The sequence below is a fragment of the Eleutherodactylus coqui genome, chromosome 4 (assembly GCF_035609145.1).
Source record: "Eleutherodactylus coqui strain aEleCoq1 chromosome 4, aEleCoq1.hap1, whole genome shotgun sequence".
NCBI lineage: Eukaryota > Metazoa > Chordata > Amphibia > Anura > Eleutherodactylidae > Eleutherodactylus > Eleutherodactylus coqui.
Window position 1 is genome coordinate 45,176,974 of NC_089840.1, and position 19,507 is coordinate 45,196,480.

The following is a 19,507-nucleotide window of genomic DNA, read 5'->3' on the forward strand; positions in this document are numbered from 1 at the left end:
ACTTGAATTATTCCTTCTTAAATCTTATAGTTTTCCCTGTTGCTCTCTTTTTCCTTTGTATTTATTGTCTATTCTTCCAATCAAGTTGCATGCAATAAGCAGTTTCAACAAACCTATGTATAAGAAAAAACAATCATTTCAGTAATTGCGTAAACTCTAAATAAACCAGGAAAGGTAGAAAGGATGGGAAGGGGAAAGGGTAAAATGAGATTACCGCTTCCTAAAGCTTTTTCTTAGATCATTATCTTACGTTATCCTTTTGGAGGTATCTTTCCCATTACCACAGGGTTCATTGTAGGATGAGACAGCCTATTATAGTAATTTATCCATGATAGCCATGAGGCCTCAAAGCAAGGCAATCTATTGTTTCTGACTGCTACCAAATCCAGTTCCTCGCTATGGCCAAATTAGCAACCGGTAATAGATGGGATACTATTCTTCTGTGTCTAACAGGAATTTTTTCTACCTCCAGCAGTAGCAGTCCCAATTGGGGGATTAGACACTATTCAAATTCCAGTGAAATTATATGTAAGTAAAAACATTGCTTTCCAAAAGGGTGCTATATAATGGCAGCTTCAGAATATATGGAATAGCGACCCTGTCTTCCCACAATCCCCCTAACACAAGTCGGGTATGTTTGGAAAAATCCAGGCAAGTCTGCTTGGGGAGCAGTACCATCTTGTGGCCACTTTATAATAGCTTTCTAGTAAGCAGGTACAGATTTATATTGGACGGGAAATTTGTTTTTTGGTAAAGTGATCCTTGGAAACCTGAAGCAACTGTGTCCATGCATTTACTGAAGCCATTATTGTGGGGTATTTTGGAATCAGTATGGAGGGGTCTATAGCTATGGCTAATAACAGATTCCTTAACAACCTTCCTCCCAAGAACTATTGCTCAATAGTGGGCCAACTAGTGGAAGCACCATACTTTTAATTGTTTTATCATTATGGCAGATTGATATACTAGAAGGTTTGGGACACCCAAGCCCCCTTGTTCCTTGAGGAGTATAGTATTGAAGCCCCTACCCTGGGTTTCCTATCATTCTATGTAAAAGCTAACACCTGCTTTTGTAAGGTTTTTACGAAGCGTATGGGGCACGGGACTGCCATTATGCAAAAACAATACAAGATCTTTGGGAGAGTCATCATTTTGTATAGGGCTATCCTGCAAAGCCATGATGGCTGCCCTTTAGCAAAGGAGGTTAGTTCCTTTTGGATATCCTCAAATAGTGATATTAGATTTAATTTTGTCATTTTTTCCAAGGGGATAGCATATTTTTCTACCTGAATATGGAATGCTAGAATCTTCCCAGGAGTAATGGAATTCCTGCTGAATAATTTCCTTTAATTGATTGGGGACATTAATAGCTAGGATTTGTGATTTACTATGATTCACCTTATAACAGGAGATCTTGCTGAACTCATTATTCAACTAGGAAGTCATGCGTAGGGACCTAAGGTGTTAGGATAGTAAAAGTACCACATCATCTGCAAATAATCCCAGTCTATGTTGTCTAAGAGGGAGCGGGATTCCTGACAATATTTGTGCGTACACTCTCCTCAAATAGTTCCATTACTAATATAAACAATATGGGTGAAAGGGGGTATCCTTGGAGTGTGTCATTTGATAAATTAAAGGAGCTTGACTGGGTGCCATTTATCAATATTCCATCAGAAGGTGTGGAATAGAGAGCTTGAATTGCTTTTAGTATATTACCTCCAAAACCAAATTTCTGCAGAGCCATGAAAGCATATCCCCAGTGGATTCTGATGATTGCCTTCACCGCATTTAATGTCAGGAGCAGAGAAGACATCAAAAGGCCCCTGGCACGAGCGATCAGATCAATGATCCCTCTTGTTCCATCCACAGCCTGTCGGCCCCTTACAAAGCCCACCTGGTCATTATGCACTGTCATTGGGATGATCCGAAGCAGGTGGCAGGCCAATATTTTTGCATGTATCTTAAAAGTATGTCACTATTAAGCAGAGATATTGGTCTATAATTTGCTGGAGAAGAAGGATCCTTGTCTGGATTGGGGATCGCCACTATTGTAGCCTGAAGCATTTCCCTTGAGAGTGAGCCTTGTATCATAGCTTCGTTAAATGTCCTAACCATATATGGCCCTAAGAACAACTGAAATGTCTAATAATAATCATCAGGGAGCCTGTCTGGCCCTGAGGCTTAATCTTTCTATATTCACTGCAAAACCTCTTGTATTGTAATAGGTAGATTTAGGGATTTCAACTGTTCTCGGCCCACAGTCAGTAAGTCTATAGAGGCTAAGAATGTCTCAATTCCCTCTATAGTGGGTTGATGAGTCGAATCATTCTTAGATTATATATTTTTTAAGTATCTTTTAAAGGGTTCTGCAATATGTTGAGGATTTGCTTATTTTGTGTAGGGTGTCTGTCTCTTTGAGAAAAGGAATGCTAGATGTTATTCTTTTTATTTTAACCCTATTGCCATGAGTTTACTGCACTTGTTGTTAGCTGTATACTAGGATGCTTTCATGGATTTAAATTGTTTGTCCTGTTCTACCAGCAACATGTCTCTTAGCTTATGGTGTTCCCTCATTAGATCGTTGCGTAGCTATGCGGTTGGGTTTATTTGTAGTTTAGGTTCTGATTCCTTTATCTGGGACAGAATAGAGTTTAAAGTTTTGTTTTTTTCCCTTTTGTGTATAAAGTCTTATTGGATCATTACTCCTCTTATTACTACCTCATAGGCATTCCATATTACAAAAGGGTCAATTTCTGGGGAGTCATTATTTTTAAATATTATTTTAAGAACTCCTGTACTTTGCTCTGGTATGAGGGTTTTTTCATTAAATATGTATTGTTACACCAGCTTGATAGTATGTGGTAGTAAGGAAACACCATCAACGTTAGGAGAACCTGGAACGTGGTCTGAACAGGATGCTGTGCCTATTGAGGCCCTCTTGACTTTAGGTAGCGTACAAAATCCACTAAGAACATATCTATTCTGAAAAATGTTCTGTGCCTTGTGGAATAAAATGTATATTCTATAGAATTTGCATTTAGTCATCTAAAAGAATCAGAAAGTTCCTCCTTAATCAGCCACTGATACAGTGTTGGGACGGCGATATCTTGTCTAGCCTATTTGAGTCGACTTCCCTGTCACTGACGATATTGAAATCACCGCACAGAACCAAATTCCCTTTTTGGATCTGCTTTGTTCTTATTATTTTTTTTGAAAAAGCAGATCTGTTTTGAATTTGGTGCATAAATATTTACTAATGTTAGTAGAGAACTGTTGATTTTACATACCAGGACTAGATATTTGCCCCCCACCCACATCTATCTCTGATTCAATATGGTAAAAGTCCACTATATTTCTAATGGCCACCAGGACTCCTGCCTTCTTCTTCCGCAACCCTTGCATCTCTCTTCATCAGCTCAGTCTCGCCACCATCTTGCAGCTCCAGCTTCTGCTCTCCTCCGCTATCCCATGGTGAGAATAAGTCAGTGAATCTCCTTGAACCCATTTTCACTGCTCTTCATTGTGTCATTTCTTCCTCCTTCACTTTCACCGTTCTGGCTCGATGTCTGCCGCTAGTAAGTCACTTTTACTTTCCTTTTCAAAGCTCCCAGAGCTCACAAGCAAGTGTCCTCTCATGTCTCAATCTAGGCTCCGCCCCTACTCTTCCATTTTTTTTATCCTATGATTTTTTTTTTAGTTTTCAGTTTTCCCTCCTTTTTTCAGCTTTTTTCTTTTTACTGTTCGCATAGAGTTTCTCAACTTTCTCTTCCAATCTTCTTTTTTTCTCCATAGAGGATAGGTGACAGAAGGCACCACAGCAAACGTAAAAAAAAATGTAATTTTTATTTTTTTGGCAATTCTGTCATTTTAAAAATAGCTTTTTTTGTACAGCACTCATATGAATGAAGACTTGCACCCCAAAATGGATACCCCTGTTTCTCCTGTGTTCAGAGACATACCCATTGTGGCCCTAATCTTATGTCTGGATGCACAACGGGGCCCAAAATGAAAAAAGTAATTGGTGGCTTTCAGAACAGAAATTTTGCTTGAAGGCCTTTTATGCCCCATAGCACAATTTTAGAGCTCTTGAGCAGCCAAAACCATAGAGAACCCCTACAAATCACCTCATTCTTAAAACTAGACCCCATACCGAATTTATCTAGGGGTCTGTTGAATATTTTTACCCTACAATTTTTGAATAAATCTAAGCAAAGCAGTAGGAAAAAATTACGATTTTCATTTTTTTGGCAATTGTTTCAATTTAAAAACTGTTTTTTTTTGTACAGAACACATATGAATGAAGACTTTCACTTCAAAATGGATCCCCCTGTTTGTCCCGTGTTCAGCAACCTATCCAGTGTGGCCCAAATCCACTTACAGGACACATGGCTAGGCTTATAATGGAAGGAACATGCGTTGGATTTTAGGGTACAACTGAATAAATTCCAGGCCCAGTTGCCCACTTGTAGAGCCATTAAGTGGCCAAAATGACAGAGAACTCCCAGAAATGACAACATTTTAAAAACTAGACCCCTTAACAAATTCATCTAGGGGTGTACTGCGTATTTTGACCCCACAGTATTTGAATGAATCAGCAAAGCAAAGCAGAAGGAAAAATATTACGATTTTTTTGGCTATTGTGTCAATTTTAAAAGATTTTTTTGTACATTGTACATAGAAATGAAGACATTCACCCCAAAATGGATACCCTCCCCCCTCCTCCGTGCCCTGTTTGACGTTTCCTCAAATCTTAGATAAAAGTAATAATGTAAACTGTGTGGTATTTGCGAAGATAGGGTTAATTATGGGGGCCTGGTTGGGATGGGCATGTGGGGCAATAAAATCGGGTATCCCCCCTCCTCTCATGCTTTTTGACGGGTATTTCTTAACCTCAGCTGCAGGAGTGGGGTGTAAAAAGTGGAGCTCTGTGAGGCTTTGTACGCTTGCTGAGGTGCGTCGGTCTAACACAGAAGGCGCTCAACAAGCTGCTCCTGGAACTGCAGGAAGCCGAGCATTCCTGGGGCTTCTTGTAAATTACAAGTAGCAATCTGAGTAACGCCAGACTCACACGGCCAGCTGTGAGCCCTGGGTACGGCCGCGTAATGTACTGCGCATAATTGCCTACTCACACAGGTGGTATTGCGCTGGACACCTTTTTTGGTTTGTATTTTTCGCACCGCCACTTAGCGATGATGTGGGTACGCGCAGCCCTTACACAATGTAGATGTGTATGGGCTGTGGGTATATCTGCAACCATGGAGCACAATGGGCTCTATGATGCGGATATCTGCGGTAAAATAGAACATGCTGCGTTCTGTTTTCTGCAAGTGGATTACGTAATTCCAACTCGCTAATGTGAGCGGGATTGTGTAAATTGGTGCTATTGATCTGTGTATTACCGCGGATCAGACGCATGCGGAATACGTAATTCCTACCCGGTCATTTAGACCGCCCTAAGGTAGATGGCTACCTTTTTATCATGTGACTGGGGACCACTCAACGAGGCCACCGGTCAGTGCTCCAGGCTCTCAGCGACCACTGGTCGCCGGGAGCAAGGAAATTTTAAATTTCCTGGGCTCACCGGCTCCTGCGAACGTGTCCAGCATTTTGCTGGTGGTCGCATGGGCAGTATCCGAGAAGGTTCATGGAGGAGGATCGCGTTGGGGTGCAAATACAGAGGCTTCCGGTAAAAAGTTTCATCTCCTCTCACTAATTGCTTTGGTGAGGGGAGATGAAACTCCAACTTTTTTTTAACTTTTACGTGATCGCTATTTTCCATTGGATAATGGTGAATACGTGACCAGGAACCATTCACCCCTCGTGAAATCTCCAGGCTCTCGGCTAAGTTTTGTAGCCAGGAGCAGGGAGATTTTAGACTGCCCTGGCAATCGACGGCTTTTGCGCATGCGTCTGCCAGTCTGGCTATGGGCGCATGCGCAGAAGCTGGAGTAAGGTCCGCAGATAAATCCAGCGGCCTTAGATACGTAATTTTTTTTTACACTTCTTTTTTTTACTTTAAATGATCACTATTATCCATTGGATAACAGTGATCACATCACTGGAAACACATACAGCGATCCCGGGTGACATCTCTTTTCTCCTGGCTACACATGGCAGCCAGGAGCAGAGGGATTTTAAATTTCCCAGGGCACGAGCCCCTCTGTGCACGCACCCTTGAATGACGACGGGCGTGCATGCGCAGAAGGGGACTTCCACTCCCGGAAGGCTGGGACATTGCAGAGGACCTGGGGTGAGTATTTTCACCTCCCCTCATGGATCCGATCCATGAGGGGAGGTGAAACTTTAACTTTTTAAAACTTTTTCCAATGGATAGCGGCGATCACGGGCCCGGGGACCGGTCACCCCAATAACATCTTCTGGTTTCTGGCTACCTTCAGGAGCCAGGAGATTTCAAATTTGGCGGGGCTCCTGGCCTTCTGCGCATGCTCGTGACGTCATATGTCTGGCGCGCATGCGCAGAAGAGCAGCGACGGGTCCTGCAGGACCAGTTCACTGCAGGACACCATGGAGAAGGTGGGTGAGTAATCTCAGCTGCCCTGGTGGGTCCGATCCATCAGCGCAGCTGAATCTTTAACTTTTTAAAACTTTTTATTCACTTTATTGCGATCGGCGCTATCCGTTAGATAGCCTCGAACGCATTGCTGGGGGGGGGCTCCATGCAGCCTGGGATGACAGCTCCAGGTTGTCGGCTAAATCCAGAAACCGACAGCATGGAGCTGTCATGTCAAGCCAACAGGGCTTTAAGACTAAAAGGAAGCATGTTTTTACGTCCTCTAGGATTAAAGCCCACTTAGCTAGGACATAAAAAGGCAAAAGGGGCCGTCACTTAGGGGCTTAAATAGTCAAAAGACCAATCTGTAATGGGCCTCCTCTTTCCAGGCAGCCATATAAGCTGTTTCTATGGTACTTATGCCATTTACCTTTTCTTATTTTAACCTCCAGTATTTATCCCTTCTGTTCTAATTTTCAACTTGCAAGTTATCTCTTTATTGTCCCTATTTTTAGTGTTACCATTTTCCTCTCAGATCTTCAGCCTTTCCTATTTCATAACTAGCCATCTGATTTTTTTTTACCAGTCTTCCTTATTCTTTCCATTTTCTTCTCAGTTTCTACTGCAATCCCACATTTTACTGACATTCAGATTTCTATTTTCTTTTAGTAAAATGTATTGCCAGTTATAAGTTCAACTTTAGCATTCATCAAAGATTGCAAGATGCGTGGACAGATTTGTAACTGCAGGTGCACATTTACCTTGAACTTCTACCATTTACTATCTTCCCTTTTTTCCCATTTTATCCATATTTAGGGTTTTCCATTTACATTTTTCGTCAAATATTAAGCTTTGCCAATTTCTTAAATTACTTTGAACTCTTCTGTTTACTCCTCTCTCTTCTTCCTTCAGTTTTCTTCTTTAGCCACCATCTTTTCTATTAGTGCCTCCTCCAATGTTTAGTCTTTCCATTGTCTTCTCAAGTCCATTTCTTTCTTACTGTTTTCACCAGTTTTTTTCATCTTTTTCATTTCTTCTTCTACATATTTTATGTAACATATTAACATAGCATGTAAGCTATGTTGATCCAGAGGACTGTAGGGCACATGAAGCATAAAAGCTGTGATCGCTATGATAATGCATTGGAGTACTTCTTTACAGCAATGCCTTATCGCTTACAATAGCGATCCCAGGCTATGGCAGGCCCGGACATCAGTGTCTGGCATCCAGTTGCCATGCAAACTAATCAGCACATTAACCCTCTTCAATTACATCCCTCTGTGAACCCTTTACATGACATGATGTACATTGATTGCATTATGTAGTGGGTTAACAGCACAGAGGGCTGTTCTTACCGATCCCCCGCTGTTGCAGTGGGAGGCCGGCTATCAGACATAGTTGGCTACTAGAGATGAGCGAGCATACTCGTCCGAGCTTGATGCTCGTTCGAGTATTAGGGTGCTCGAGATGCTCGTTACTCGAGACGAGCACCACGCGGTACTCGTCTCGATTAAACGAGCACTGACCATTGAATTCAATGGAGCCGGCAATACAGCCGGCTCCATTGAAAGCAATGGGCTGCCGGCGATCGCGGGATGAATTGTCGGGAAGGGCTTAAAAATATAAGCCCTTCCCTGCATTTCATCCAGAAATGTGTAAAAATAAAAAAAATATATATACTCACCTGGTACCGGCAGACGGAGTTCAGCGCGGCCGGCGGCAGTCCTCCTGAACTGCTCTGAACAGCTGTGAGTAGTATTCAGCAGCCGGGGATTTAAAATCCCCGACTGCTGAATGAGCTGCCTCTAATTGGTCACAGCCTGACCAATCAGAGGCAGATCTCACTCACACACCCATTCATGAATGGGTGAGTGACTGCTGCCTCTCATTGGCTCAGCGCAGGGACCAATCTGATTGGTCCCGCTGAGTACTACTCACAGCTGTTCAGAGCAGTTCAGGAGGACTGCCGCCGGCCACGCTGAACTCCGTCTGCCGGGAGGACCAGGTGAGTATATATATATTTTTTTATTTTTACACATTTCTGGATGAATTGCAGGGAAGGGCTTATATATTTAAGCCCTTTTCGACAATTCATCCCGCGATCTCCGGCAGCCCATTGCTTTCAATGGAGCCGGCTGTATTGCCGGCTCCATTAAATTCAATGGGCTAACATCGTTCTTCTGTTACAGCTGTGGCAGAGGAGAACGATCTGTATGCTGACAGTGCGGGGCAGGGGGTGGTCTCACTCTTGCCACTATTGTGGCTTAATAGTGGGACCTGGGAACTTGAGATGCAGCCCAACATGTAGCCCCTCGCCTGCCCTATCCATTTTTGTGTCGTTCCCATCACTTTCTTGAATTTCCCAGGTTTTCACAAATGAAAACCTTAGTGGGCATCGGCGATATACAAAAATGCTCTGGTCGCCCATTGACTTCAATGGGGTTCGTTACTCGAAAAGAACTCTCGAGCATCACTGAAAGTTCGACTCGAGTAACGAGCACCCGAGCATTTTGGTGCTCGCTCATCTCTATTGGCTACCTCTGCAGGACAGCGCGGGCTCACTTGTGAGCCCCAGCCAAGCATAGAATGCAAGTTTACATCTTGGTGTGTTAAATACAACCCTGCCAGGACGTAAACCCTACCAGGACATAAACCCTAAAATATTTCCTTCCTCTTCAGTCTATTTTATTAGTTTTCATTGAACTTTACAGTCTAATATAGTAGGATAGCAATTATCAAGCATTTGGAGGAACGGTTGGCCCAAATAACTGGCCTTTTATGCATTTAGACCATAGAGAGACAGATATCCATTAAATCCAACCTGTAATCCTAAAGCATTTTTCATGTTCATATGTTCCTTTTTTTACCTATTCCTTAGCTTTCCAATTTTCCAACCTTTGCCATGTTATTACCTACTTCGAGCCTTTTCCATTTACATCTTTGTCTTCAGTCTTCTTCCGCCTTTCCCACTCAGCTTTTATTTTCAGTAGTATCATATTTTCTTTGCTTTCCACTTCTCTTTTATTAACCTGTAGTAATTCACTATTGTCTGGAATCTTCATCTTTTCTTCCTCTCGCTAGTCTTTAATCTTTTCATTTTTCCTTGAGAGTCTCACTTTTCTCTTATTTTATTTCATTATTTCTTAACCATCAACTCTCCTTTTTCTTCTTTAACCTCAAAGGGTTGTCCGGAATCAAACAAAGAGCTCTGTTTTAAACCAAAAACAGCAACACTCTTGTCTTTAGGCAGTGTTTGATATTCAGCTTCTGGAACACTAAATACAACATATGGACAAGAGTGGCACTCCTTTTGGGAAAAAAAAAATAATTCTAATCATAGACTTTCTCATTTTCTTCAATTCTTAGTCCATTTCCAATTTCACACTTTCCTCTTTAATCTTACTATTTTTGCCCTTATTTTCTTGTATTATTCTTTAACCCCTTAATGCAAAATGATATAAATATAAGACGTTGGTGGGATACATTTTCTGCACAATGTCATACCATGTATGATATTGCTGGGATGGGCTCTAACAGTCACAATCCCACACGGCCAGAAAACTCGAATCCTGGTCATTTAACTCCTGAGCACCATAATCAGTGCTGACAAAGGAAGGTCGTTCAGTTAATGCAATCACTTGGGATGACTGGGAGATCCTGAAAGTCTAGTAAAGGTTCCCCAGGTCTACCTAGTAACAATCTAGTATGGTATACTTTCAAGAAAAATGTTTGTAAAATGTCTGTTCTATGGACATTTAACACTACATTTAAAAAATAGCAAAAAGCAAAAATTCTTGAATGGGTCTAAAAAATGTTAAAAATGTAAATGAGATAAATTATTTAAAAAGAGTCCTATGACAAATAAAAAAGTTTAAAAAGTGTGTTTTTTAGAGATAAAATGATACCCTCCATAAATTTAAATGGTATATGCTGGAAAAAAAGAGGAAAAAAACAATGTATATTATGAAAAATATTGAACCAGATGCTTCATTTTTATGTCTTTTTGTGACATGATTCCTTCATTTTCTCTCTTTAGTAACAGTTGCACTCATTCCACAGCTCCATCAGATGTGAGAGGACTCCGGGGAATAATTTGAGTCTTTTCTTCTAATTTCTTCTCTCTAAAGATCAATAATTAACAAAAAAAAAGAAAATGAAAGGCAACAGCAATGTCATCGCAAAAACATTACCGAGGTAATTTTTAATTATCACTCTGTATGTAAGAAAACATGGAGTCAACTAGAAATGAGCAAGGTATTGTTTTTTTTAGTTTCTTGTTTATTTTGAAGGCCATTTGCACATGGCAATCCATGCAAGTCATTTAGTATTTTGCTCATCATTAAGCAAAAAAATATTTCCTCAGATCTATCGATCTATCTCTCTAATTCTCCGCTCTATCTCAAATACTGTAACTCTTACTCCTTTTCTTTATGCCCGGGGATCTACAAAAGTATATTAAACTTTCCACTGCCCAACTACTATTTGTATCTTACCTCTGAAAGAAGATAGGCCTTCTTAACTGTTGGGCCCGATAATGTCTATTAGAGATGAGCGAGCACCAAAATGCTCGAGTGCTCGTTACTCGAGTCGAACTTCCCGCGATGCTCGAGGGTTCGTTTCGAGTAACGAACCCCATTAAAGTCAATAGGCGACTCGAGCATGTTTGTATATCGCCGATGCTCGCTAAGGTTTTCATTTGTGAAAATCTGCGAAATTCACTAAAGTGATGGGAACGACACAGAAACGGATAAGGCAGGCGAGGGGCTACATGTTGGGCTACATCTCAAGTTCCCAGGTCCCACTATTAAGCCACAATAGCGGCAAGAGCGCCCCCCCTCCCCCGCACTGTGAGCATAAAGATCGTTCTCCTCTGCCACAGCTGTAACACAGCTCTCACTCCCGCACTGGCCGGCAGCCCATTGCTTTCAATGGAGCCGGCTGTATTGCCGACTCCATTGAATTCAATGGGCTAACATCGTTCTTCTCTGCCACAGCTGTCACAGCTATGGCAGAGGAGAATGATCTTTATGCTGACATATTTTTATTTTTACACATTTAAGGATGATTTTCAGGTAAGGGCTTATATTTTTAAGCCCTTCCCAAAAATTCATCCTTAGATCGCCGGCAGCCCATTGCTTTCAATGGAGCCGGCTGTATTGCCGGCTCCATTGAATTCAATGGTCAGTGCTCGTTTAATCGAGACGAGTAACGCGTGGTGCTCGTCTCGAGTAACGAGCATCTCGAGCACCCTAATACTCGAACGAGCATCAAGCTCGGACGAGTATGCTCACTCATCTCTAATGTCTATCTATCTAGCTACAGATGTGGAAAACTTATTAGACTTCACGTTCTTTTCAGAATGGTGTTATGCAACTAGCATGTCTACTTAATCCCTAACAGTCTCTATACGTATACATACGTTCAGGTTTTATCGAGGCCGACCTCAGTTACGATCTGACTCCAGGGCAATCCTTAGCCTTTATGACTTGATCTGTGGTCAAACAGTACAGCATTGAGTGCTCTTTCACTATTGCAGATGGTCATTGTAGCTTGGCAAAAAAATCTTGCAGACAGCCTCTGGTATCGGGAAAAACATGTTCTCAATCCAGAGACTTCTGGTTCTAAGTCCCTACTAGTCTACAAGGGCCCAGTCTCTTAAGTTATATAACAGCAGTCTTTCCTCTTATGTACTCTGGCAGGCTCTGCATGCACCACTATGTCTCCATCCTTGGTGTCCAGGATTGTTTAGTGCCTCTACACTCTGCCTCCTGCTATTGCTGCACTGATGTGTCCTCTGTGCTCTGCTCAGCACAGAGCTCCCTCCTCAGCTCACAAGCCTCTCTCAGCTCCTTTTGTTGCAGGCACCAGCAGACCTTCTGCTTGCTGTTCAGCACTCCGCTCTTTCACAGTCCCTAGTGAGTCTTCAGGACCTTGCTGGGTGAGGGACCACCCTCTACAGTCCCTAGTGAGTCTTCAGGACCTCTCTGTGGGGAGGCTGGTGCAGTGCCTAGTAAGTTCTAGGACCTTTTCCTTCATGGTGTAATGGGGGCAGTACTTTCTCCTTACAGTATGATGAATACATGTCTAGTATACCTTGTGTTTCAATTGGTCAGCATTTTCATCATCTTTGCTGATTGTCAGTGAATGGAAAAAATTCCTTGTACTCAAAGATTGACAACCCATGTATATGTCTTGATGATATAAATTGTCAGCTCTGTCAAATGGCATCTGTCTCAGCATTCACAAGATCACCAGGAGGACCAATGAAAACACTCTCTCTACAATATACTGTAATTTTTGTATGTATACTTCAGTAGAGAATTGTGTAGGCAGATTTGACGTCATGAGATACCTTTATGGAACATTTTATTATTACAATAAATTTGGTTTATTTTTCATATCCCCATATCTGGAGTTGGCCTTTTAAAAAAGACTGCAGAAAAAGTTAAAAAAGCAAAGCATACTCACCTAATCCCATTGTACTTGGTCCCTCCATAGTTTAGGTGCCATGTGAGGGGTTATCTCCCAGCGGCTCTAGTGGCTCCTGCACGCGCATGCATGCTCTCGCCGACCTGGCCGCGTCTAACCTCTGCCGTCCATGGAGAGACAACAGCAAGTGTGCAAGGGCGCCGGGAAGGGATACACGTGCACACTCGCTGTTGACTCTCCGAGGACAGCAGAGATTAGATGCGGCCAGGCCAATCAGTGGGCAACGCATCGACCACTGACTTGGGCGGCAAGACTTGCCGTCCAGCAGTGGTCAGAACAGAGGCGGAAGCTGGCACTTTGCCAGCTTCTGCCCTGCAATCAGATTTTTTTTTTCCTGAGAGAACCCCTTTCATGATCAGGAAGGCTGGAACAGTAATAAACCATGCCCCCTATTCCTGACCCTCTTTATATTAGTCAGTGTGGAGAGCTGCTAAGGAACAGTTCTTAATCTGGTGGACCTGTCTAACAGTTGGGTGTTTCTGAAGCTGGGCCAAGCTCATCATTTGACCAACTACAATCTGAAAAGTGGTTGCCATGATGAGACAACTACTTTAGTAGCTCCTATAAAATGTGACCTGGCTGCCAAAGGACATGATGGCTTGATACTGTCAAAGCTGATACTGGCATGGATATCACACAACTGAAAGAAGTAGTGCAAAACCGAAAAACATGGAGGGAGCTCGCCGTTATGATCACCGAGGGTCATGAACGACTAAACGGCTAACAACAATAAAATGTGACAAAAATGGATCTTTAAGAAAATCTAATTAGGGTAATTAAACTACAACTCTAGACAGATCATTAAAATCCAATAGTATCTATACCATACACAGGAAAAAGTAAGTGAACCCCTTGGGATTACCTGTGGTCAGATTGCTATTCTAGCCACAATTATAGACAAATAACAATCTAACTAAACTAATAATACACAAACAGTTGTATTGTTCTTATAGTTTATTGAGCACATTGAGTAATAATCCACAGTGCAGGGAGAAAAAGTAAGTGAATATCTGTGCTAATGACTTCTCCACCCTTGGGTGCCAAACACTCATTCCAGTGATTATAGCTTCTGTACTTTCACACGAGTGCTCAGAGAAAAGAGATGGAGTCTGCCAGAGATCTCTTCCAACCACCCATCTCCTTTCACAGCAAACAGACAGTGATCCATAGATGAACGACTGCCTGTTTACACAGGGCAATCATTGTTTGTTTTTTATGCCTGCACAAACTCAATGACAAACAACAAGTGAGCAAATTATCATTCGTCATTCAGTCACTGGCAGCGTTTACCCTAAATAATTAGTTCAGATTCTCACAATCCAGCGATAATCTGAACCATAATCATTCCGTGTAAAAGAGCCCTTAAAGGGGTTGTCCCGCGAAACAAAGTGGGGTTATACACTTCTGTATGGCCATATTAATGCACTTTGTAATGTACATTGTGCATTAATTATGAGCCATACAGAAGTTATTCACTTACCTGTTCCGTTGCTGGCGTCCCCGTCTCCATGGTGCCGTCTAATCTTCAGCGTCTAATCGCCCGATTAGACGCGCTTGCGCAGTCCGGTCTTCTCCCTTCTGAATGGGGCCGCTCGTGCCAGAGAGCGGCTCCTCGTAGCTCCACCCCGTCACGTGTGCCGATTCCAGCCAATCAGGAGGCTGGAATCAGCAATGGACCGCACAGAAGACCTGCGGTCCACCGAGGGTGAAGATCCCGGCGGCCATCTTCACCAGGTAAGTAAGAAGTCACCGGAGCGTGGGGATTCGGGTAAGTACTACCCGTTTTTTTTTTTTATCCCTGCATCGGGTTTGTCTCGCGCCGAACGGGGGGGGCTATTGAAAAAAAAAAAAAACTGTTTCGGCGCGGGACAACCCCTTTAAGGAGATTAGAGAGACAGTGTGGGTTTTACAGGTGCTCTATCCATTAAATAAAGGCACACAAAGCCTGGTTACTGACAAATTTGTTCTTCTGAAGAATGATTGGTTAGTGTGAACCAAGCCTCAATGTAAACAACTTTAAGAAGACCTCAGAAGATGTATTATAGAGATGCATAAGGGCTACAAAAGAAACACTACAGGTGTAGGAATACATATCACTAGTTGTACATCTCAGTACATATTGAAATCATTTCTATTGCATCAAGAAGGAATGATTATGAGTTGAATAATGAGAATGATTATAAGCTGGAAGTAACTACACTGCTGATGATAAACAGAGGTAACTACTGCACGTAAAATGAGCTAAATGGAAGGTGGAGATCAGCTTTATATAATTAAGAAATCTCTTTACTATTTCATATTCTAACCATCTTCTGATTTTTGTTTAAAGGGAATCTGCCATCTACTCTTAGATCTATTAGCTAAGCTTATGGGCTGAAAGTAAGTAACCCGTGGAGTTCGGGGATGTAAGTGTTATACTACTTAGCGCGCCACTCAATGCATTGAGTGGCATCTTTCAGCGCTCACACCTGGGAAACAACGGGTGAGGGAAGTATAACACTTACATCCCCGGATGCGCATATTTCAATGCTTTTAAATTCTAGCTCTCAACTTTTTCATATTTAACTCCCAGTGTCTTTCAAATAAAGATGTTTTATGAGATTTCAGCTTCTGGATGTATGCAGTTATTGACGGCAAACAGAGGAATTCTAACACAAAGTATATTAGAAGTTTGCAGAGTTTTTCATCATGCAGCGATTAAATGGGTCCTCTCACTGGCACTAGCCTATTCTAAAGGCAGACTCGCGGGTGAACAGCTGGTACGGGCACTGCATGAGAAATATGGTATTACATGGCACTCATTTAATACATAAGTACCTCTTTCTAGTTCTAAGAACCATTGGGAGAGTCCTGTGGTTCCGCATATGTTACTGTACAGTATATAGTATAGTTATAACAAGCCATGAGGAATTATCGCATATTTTCTCACATTTTCATTGCCGAGTAGCAGTAGAGTTTTCATCCCATTTTATATGATTAGCAGCCGCCTAATCCCCAGCAAAGTGACTTCAGATCAGTCTTAATAAGCACTTTGAAGGTATAGCAATTCTCCTTTATCCTAACACTCGGATGTGTCATTCAATTTTGTGTCGGGGAAAACATGCAAGTTTGGTGAGTGAATTAAATCTAATTACGGTGAATAGTGGGGGAGATATTTTGGGACGTGCGTTGATCAGAGTCTTTGAGCTTCAGTGTAAATATTGTGCTTCATATTAACTTTTCAATCATGAATATGCAATGCAAGTTTCATATTCATTTATTCCGTAGATCTGCATTTCCTCTGTATACAGACTCTCCGGTGGCGAGGTTAATGTAAATGGAGGAGTTAAAAAAAAAAAATTAAACTCTACAGAAAGTGAGCGATATTTTAGGTAAATGGGATATTATACTAAATATAAAAGTCAAAAGTACATTTAGAGAGGGAAAATGCTGATAAATGTATTGAATGTGCTATTTCCACATCACAATCTACGCTTTTTTTGTTTTTGACTAATTTTGTAGAATTCTGTTTCTGGAGAAGTCAAGTGACAACCAATAAACATGTGGCTAGAGCTCCTCCTAGTGTTGCTGGAAAGGTGTCCCATACAGATGTAGCAGCGCCATCCTTGAAGGATGGTACACTACTAGAGGTGAGCAAGCATACTCGCTAAGGACAATTACTCGATCGAGTATTGTCCTTAGTGAGTACCTGCCCGCTCGGAAGAAAAGGCTCGGCTGCCGGCGTGGGTGAGAGGTGAGTTGGAGGAGTGAGCAGTGGGGTGCGGGGGGGGGGGGGGAGAGAGGGGGAGAGATCTCCCCTCTGTTCCTCCCCGCTCTCCCCTGCCGGCAGCCAAACCTTTTCTTCCGAGCGGGCAGGTACTCACTAAGGGCAATGCTCGATCGAGTAATTGCCCTTAGCGAGTATGCTTGCTCATCTCTATACACTACGTCTGCAGCGCAGATCACCAAGCACCTTTAACCCTTTCCAATCCACTGTCTGACCTCTGAAGACATTATGATTTAAGGGTGTACAGCTCCAATTTTGGAAGATGTCCACCAGGGGTTCTCTTACTGTATATTGCCAGCCTCTCTGCTGTCGGAGCCTATCCAACGTGTCACCTCATGCAGTAGTAGATTTAGCCAGCAGATAGCGCCGTTGTATAACGGCAGAAAAAGAGCAAGCCGCCTAGGAAAACCAGGATACAAATTGGATTGGAAAGGGTTAAGCCGCATTACACTAATTGAGTAGCACGGTGGCTGCCATTCACTTTGAATGGTGGCTGTGCTGTGCAATTAGCATCGCCCCATCAAGTCATGTCTCATTAACTTAGTAGTGCGCTACATTAGTGGATGTTTTTTATCAATCCACCTTTAAAGGGACTGTGCAAAGTTACAGTTATAAAGTTATTCCCCATCTACAAGATAGAGGATATGTTTATGATAAGTGGGGGTCTTACCACTGGAACCCCCACCTATCCTGAGAACAGGGGTCTGGTCAGTCCACAAGTGAATGGAGAAGGGGTCGTGCTGGTGCGCCGCTATTCCATTAACTTCAATGACAGCACCTGAGATTGCCGAAGTGCTTGAAATTGGTAATCTTTGGAGCTGTCAGTTAAGTGATGTACCTGCACAACCTCCACTTCATTCTTTTGGAAACCAACCGGATCCCCATTCTCAGGATTAGTGCGGGTCCCAGTGGTCGGACCCCCATGATCATAAAGTTATTCCCTAGCCTGTAGATAAGGGGTAACTTTATCACTTGGTACAACCCCATTAAGTTGGCCTTACACATAAAATGAATTTTTACCAGGATCACCAATTTTGAAAGGACCAGCCAACCATGTAATGCGTATAGGGTTGTCCCTACTTTCCCTCAACACTCAATAGTGGGTTGAAATAAGGACAGGTAATGTGGGACGTAAACATGCCTGATCCTTTTGTTGTCATGGTAGATAAAGCACTACCAGAGGTGGCTGACAGCAGCTTATTCCCATCTACCTATTGAGAATACTAAGTGCTTGGCTGAACTAAACATGTCTAGGGAAGGGAAGGATCAGCAGGAACATCTAGGTGTTCATTAATGTGTATGACCAACTATATTTCAGGTTCTGTATTTGGGAAATTAGGATAGCAATACATTTCAATGGAAAGATGGCCAAGCTCCCCTCCATTAATATAAATTCCATGTGTAGTGGAAACCCCAACTGTGGGAGCCTGAGGTGGCGAATTCTAAATGGTATATGCACTCACCAGAGCTGCTGGTGGAGTCACTATATACATACATTACATGACTTATCCTGTACTGATCCGGAGTTACATCCTGTATTATACTCCAGAGCTGCACTCACTATTCTGCTGGACAAATCACTGTGCATATACATTACTTATCCTATACTGATCCTGAGTTACATCCTGCATTATACTCCAGAGCCACACTCACTATTCTGCTTGTGGAGTCACTGTGTACATACATTACATTACTTATCCTGCACTGATCCTGAGATACATCCTATATTATACTCCAGAGCTGCACTCAGTATTCTGCTGGTGGAGTCACTGTGTACATACATGGCATTACTTATCCTGTACTGATCCTGAGTTACATCCTGTATTATACTCTGGAGCTGCACTCACTATTCTGCTGGTGCAGTCACTGTGTACATACATTACATTACTTATCCTGTACTGATCCTGAGTTACATCCTGTATTATACTCTGGAGCTGCACTCACTATTCTGCTGGTGCAGTCACTGTGTACATACATTACTTATCCTGTACTGATCCTGACTTACACCCTGTATTATACTCCAGAGCTGTACTCACTATTCTGCTGGTGGAGTCACTGTGTACAGACATTACATTACTTATTCTGTACTGATCCTGAGTTACATCCTGTATTATACTCCAGAGCTGCACTAACTATTCTGCTGGTGGAGTCACTGTGTACATACATTACATTACTTCTCATCCTGCACTCGCTATTCTGCTGGTAGCGTTACTGTGTAGATATATTAAATTACATGTACCATAGTGATCCTGATTTACTGCCTTTATTCTCTAAAGTTACATTTGCTCTATGCAGGCACTAAATAAGCAAGTAATGCAGGAAGATTACAACTCTGAAGCCCGTAAAAGTGTGTTGGCAGCTCAGTAGTACAATACAGAATCACTATAAGATAAGTAATGCAAGGTCTGTACACAGTGTTTCCACCAGCAGAATTATGAGTTCAGCAGTGGAGTATAATACAAGATGTAACTCAGGATCAGTACAGGATAAGTAATGTAATGTATGTACACTGTGACTCCACCAGCAGAATAGTGAGTGCAGCTCTGGAGTATAATACAAGATGTAACTCAGGATCAGTACATGATAAGTAATGTAATGTATGTGCAGTGACTCCACCAGCAGAATAGTGAGTGCAGCTCTGGAGTATAATACAGAATGTAACTCAGGATCAATTCAGGATATGTAATGTAATGTATGTACACAGTGACTCCACCAGCAGAATAGTGAGCGCAGCTCTG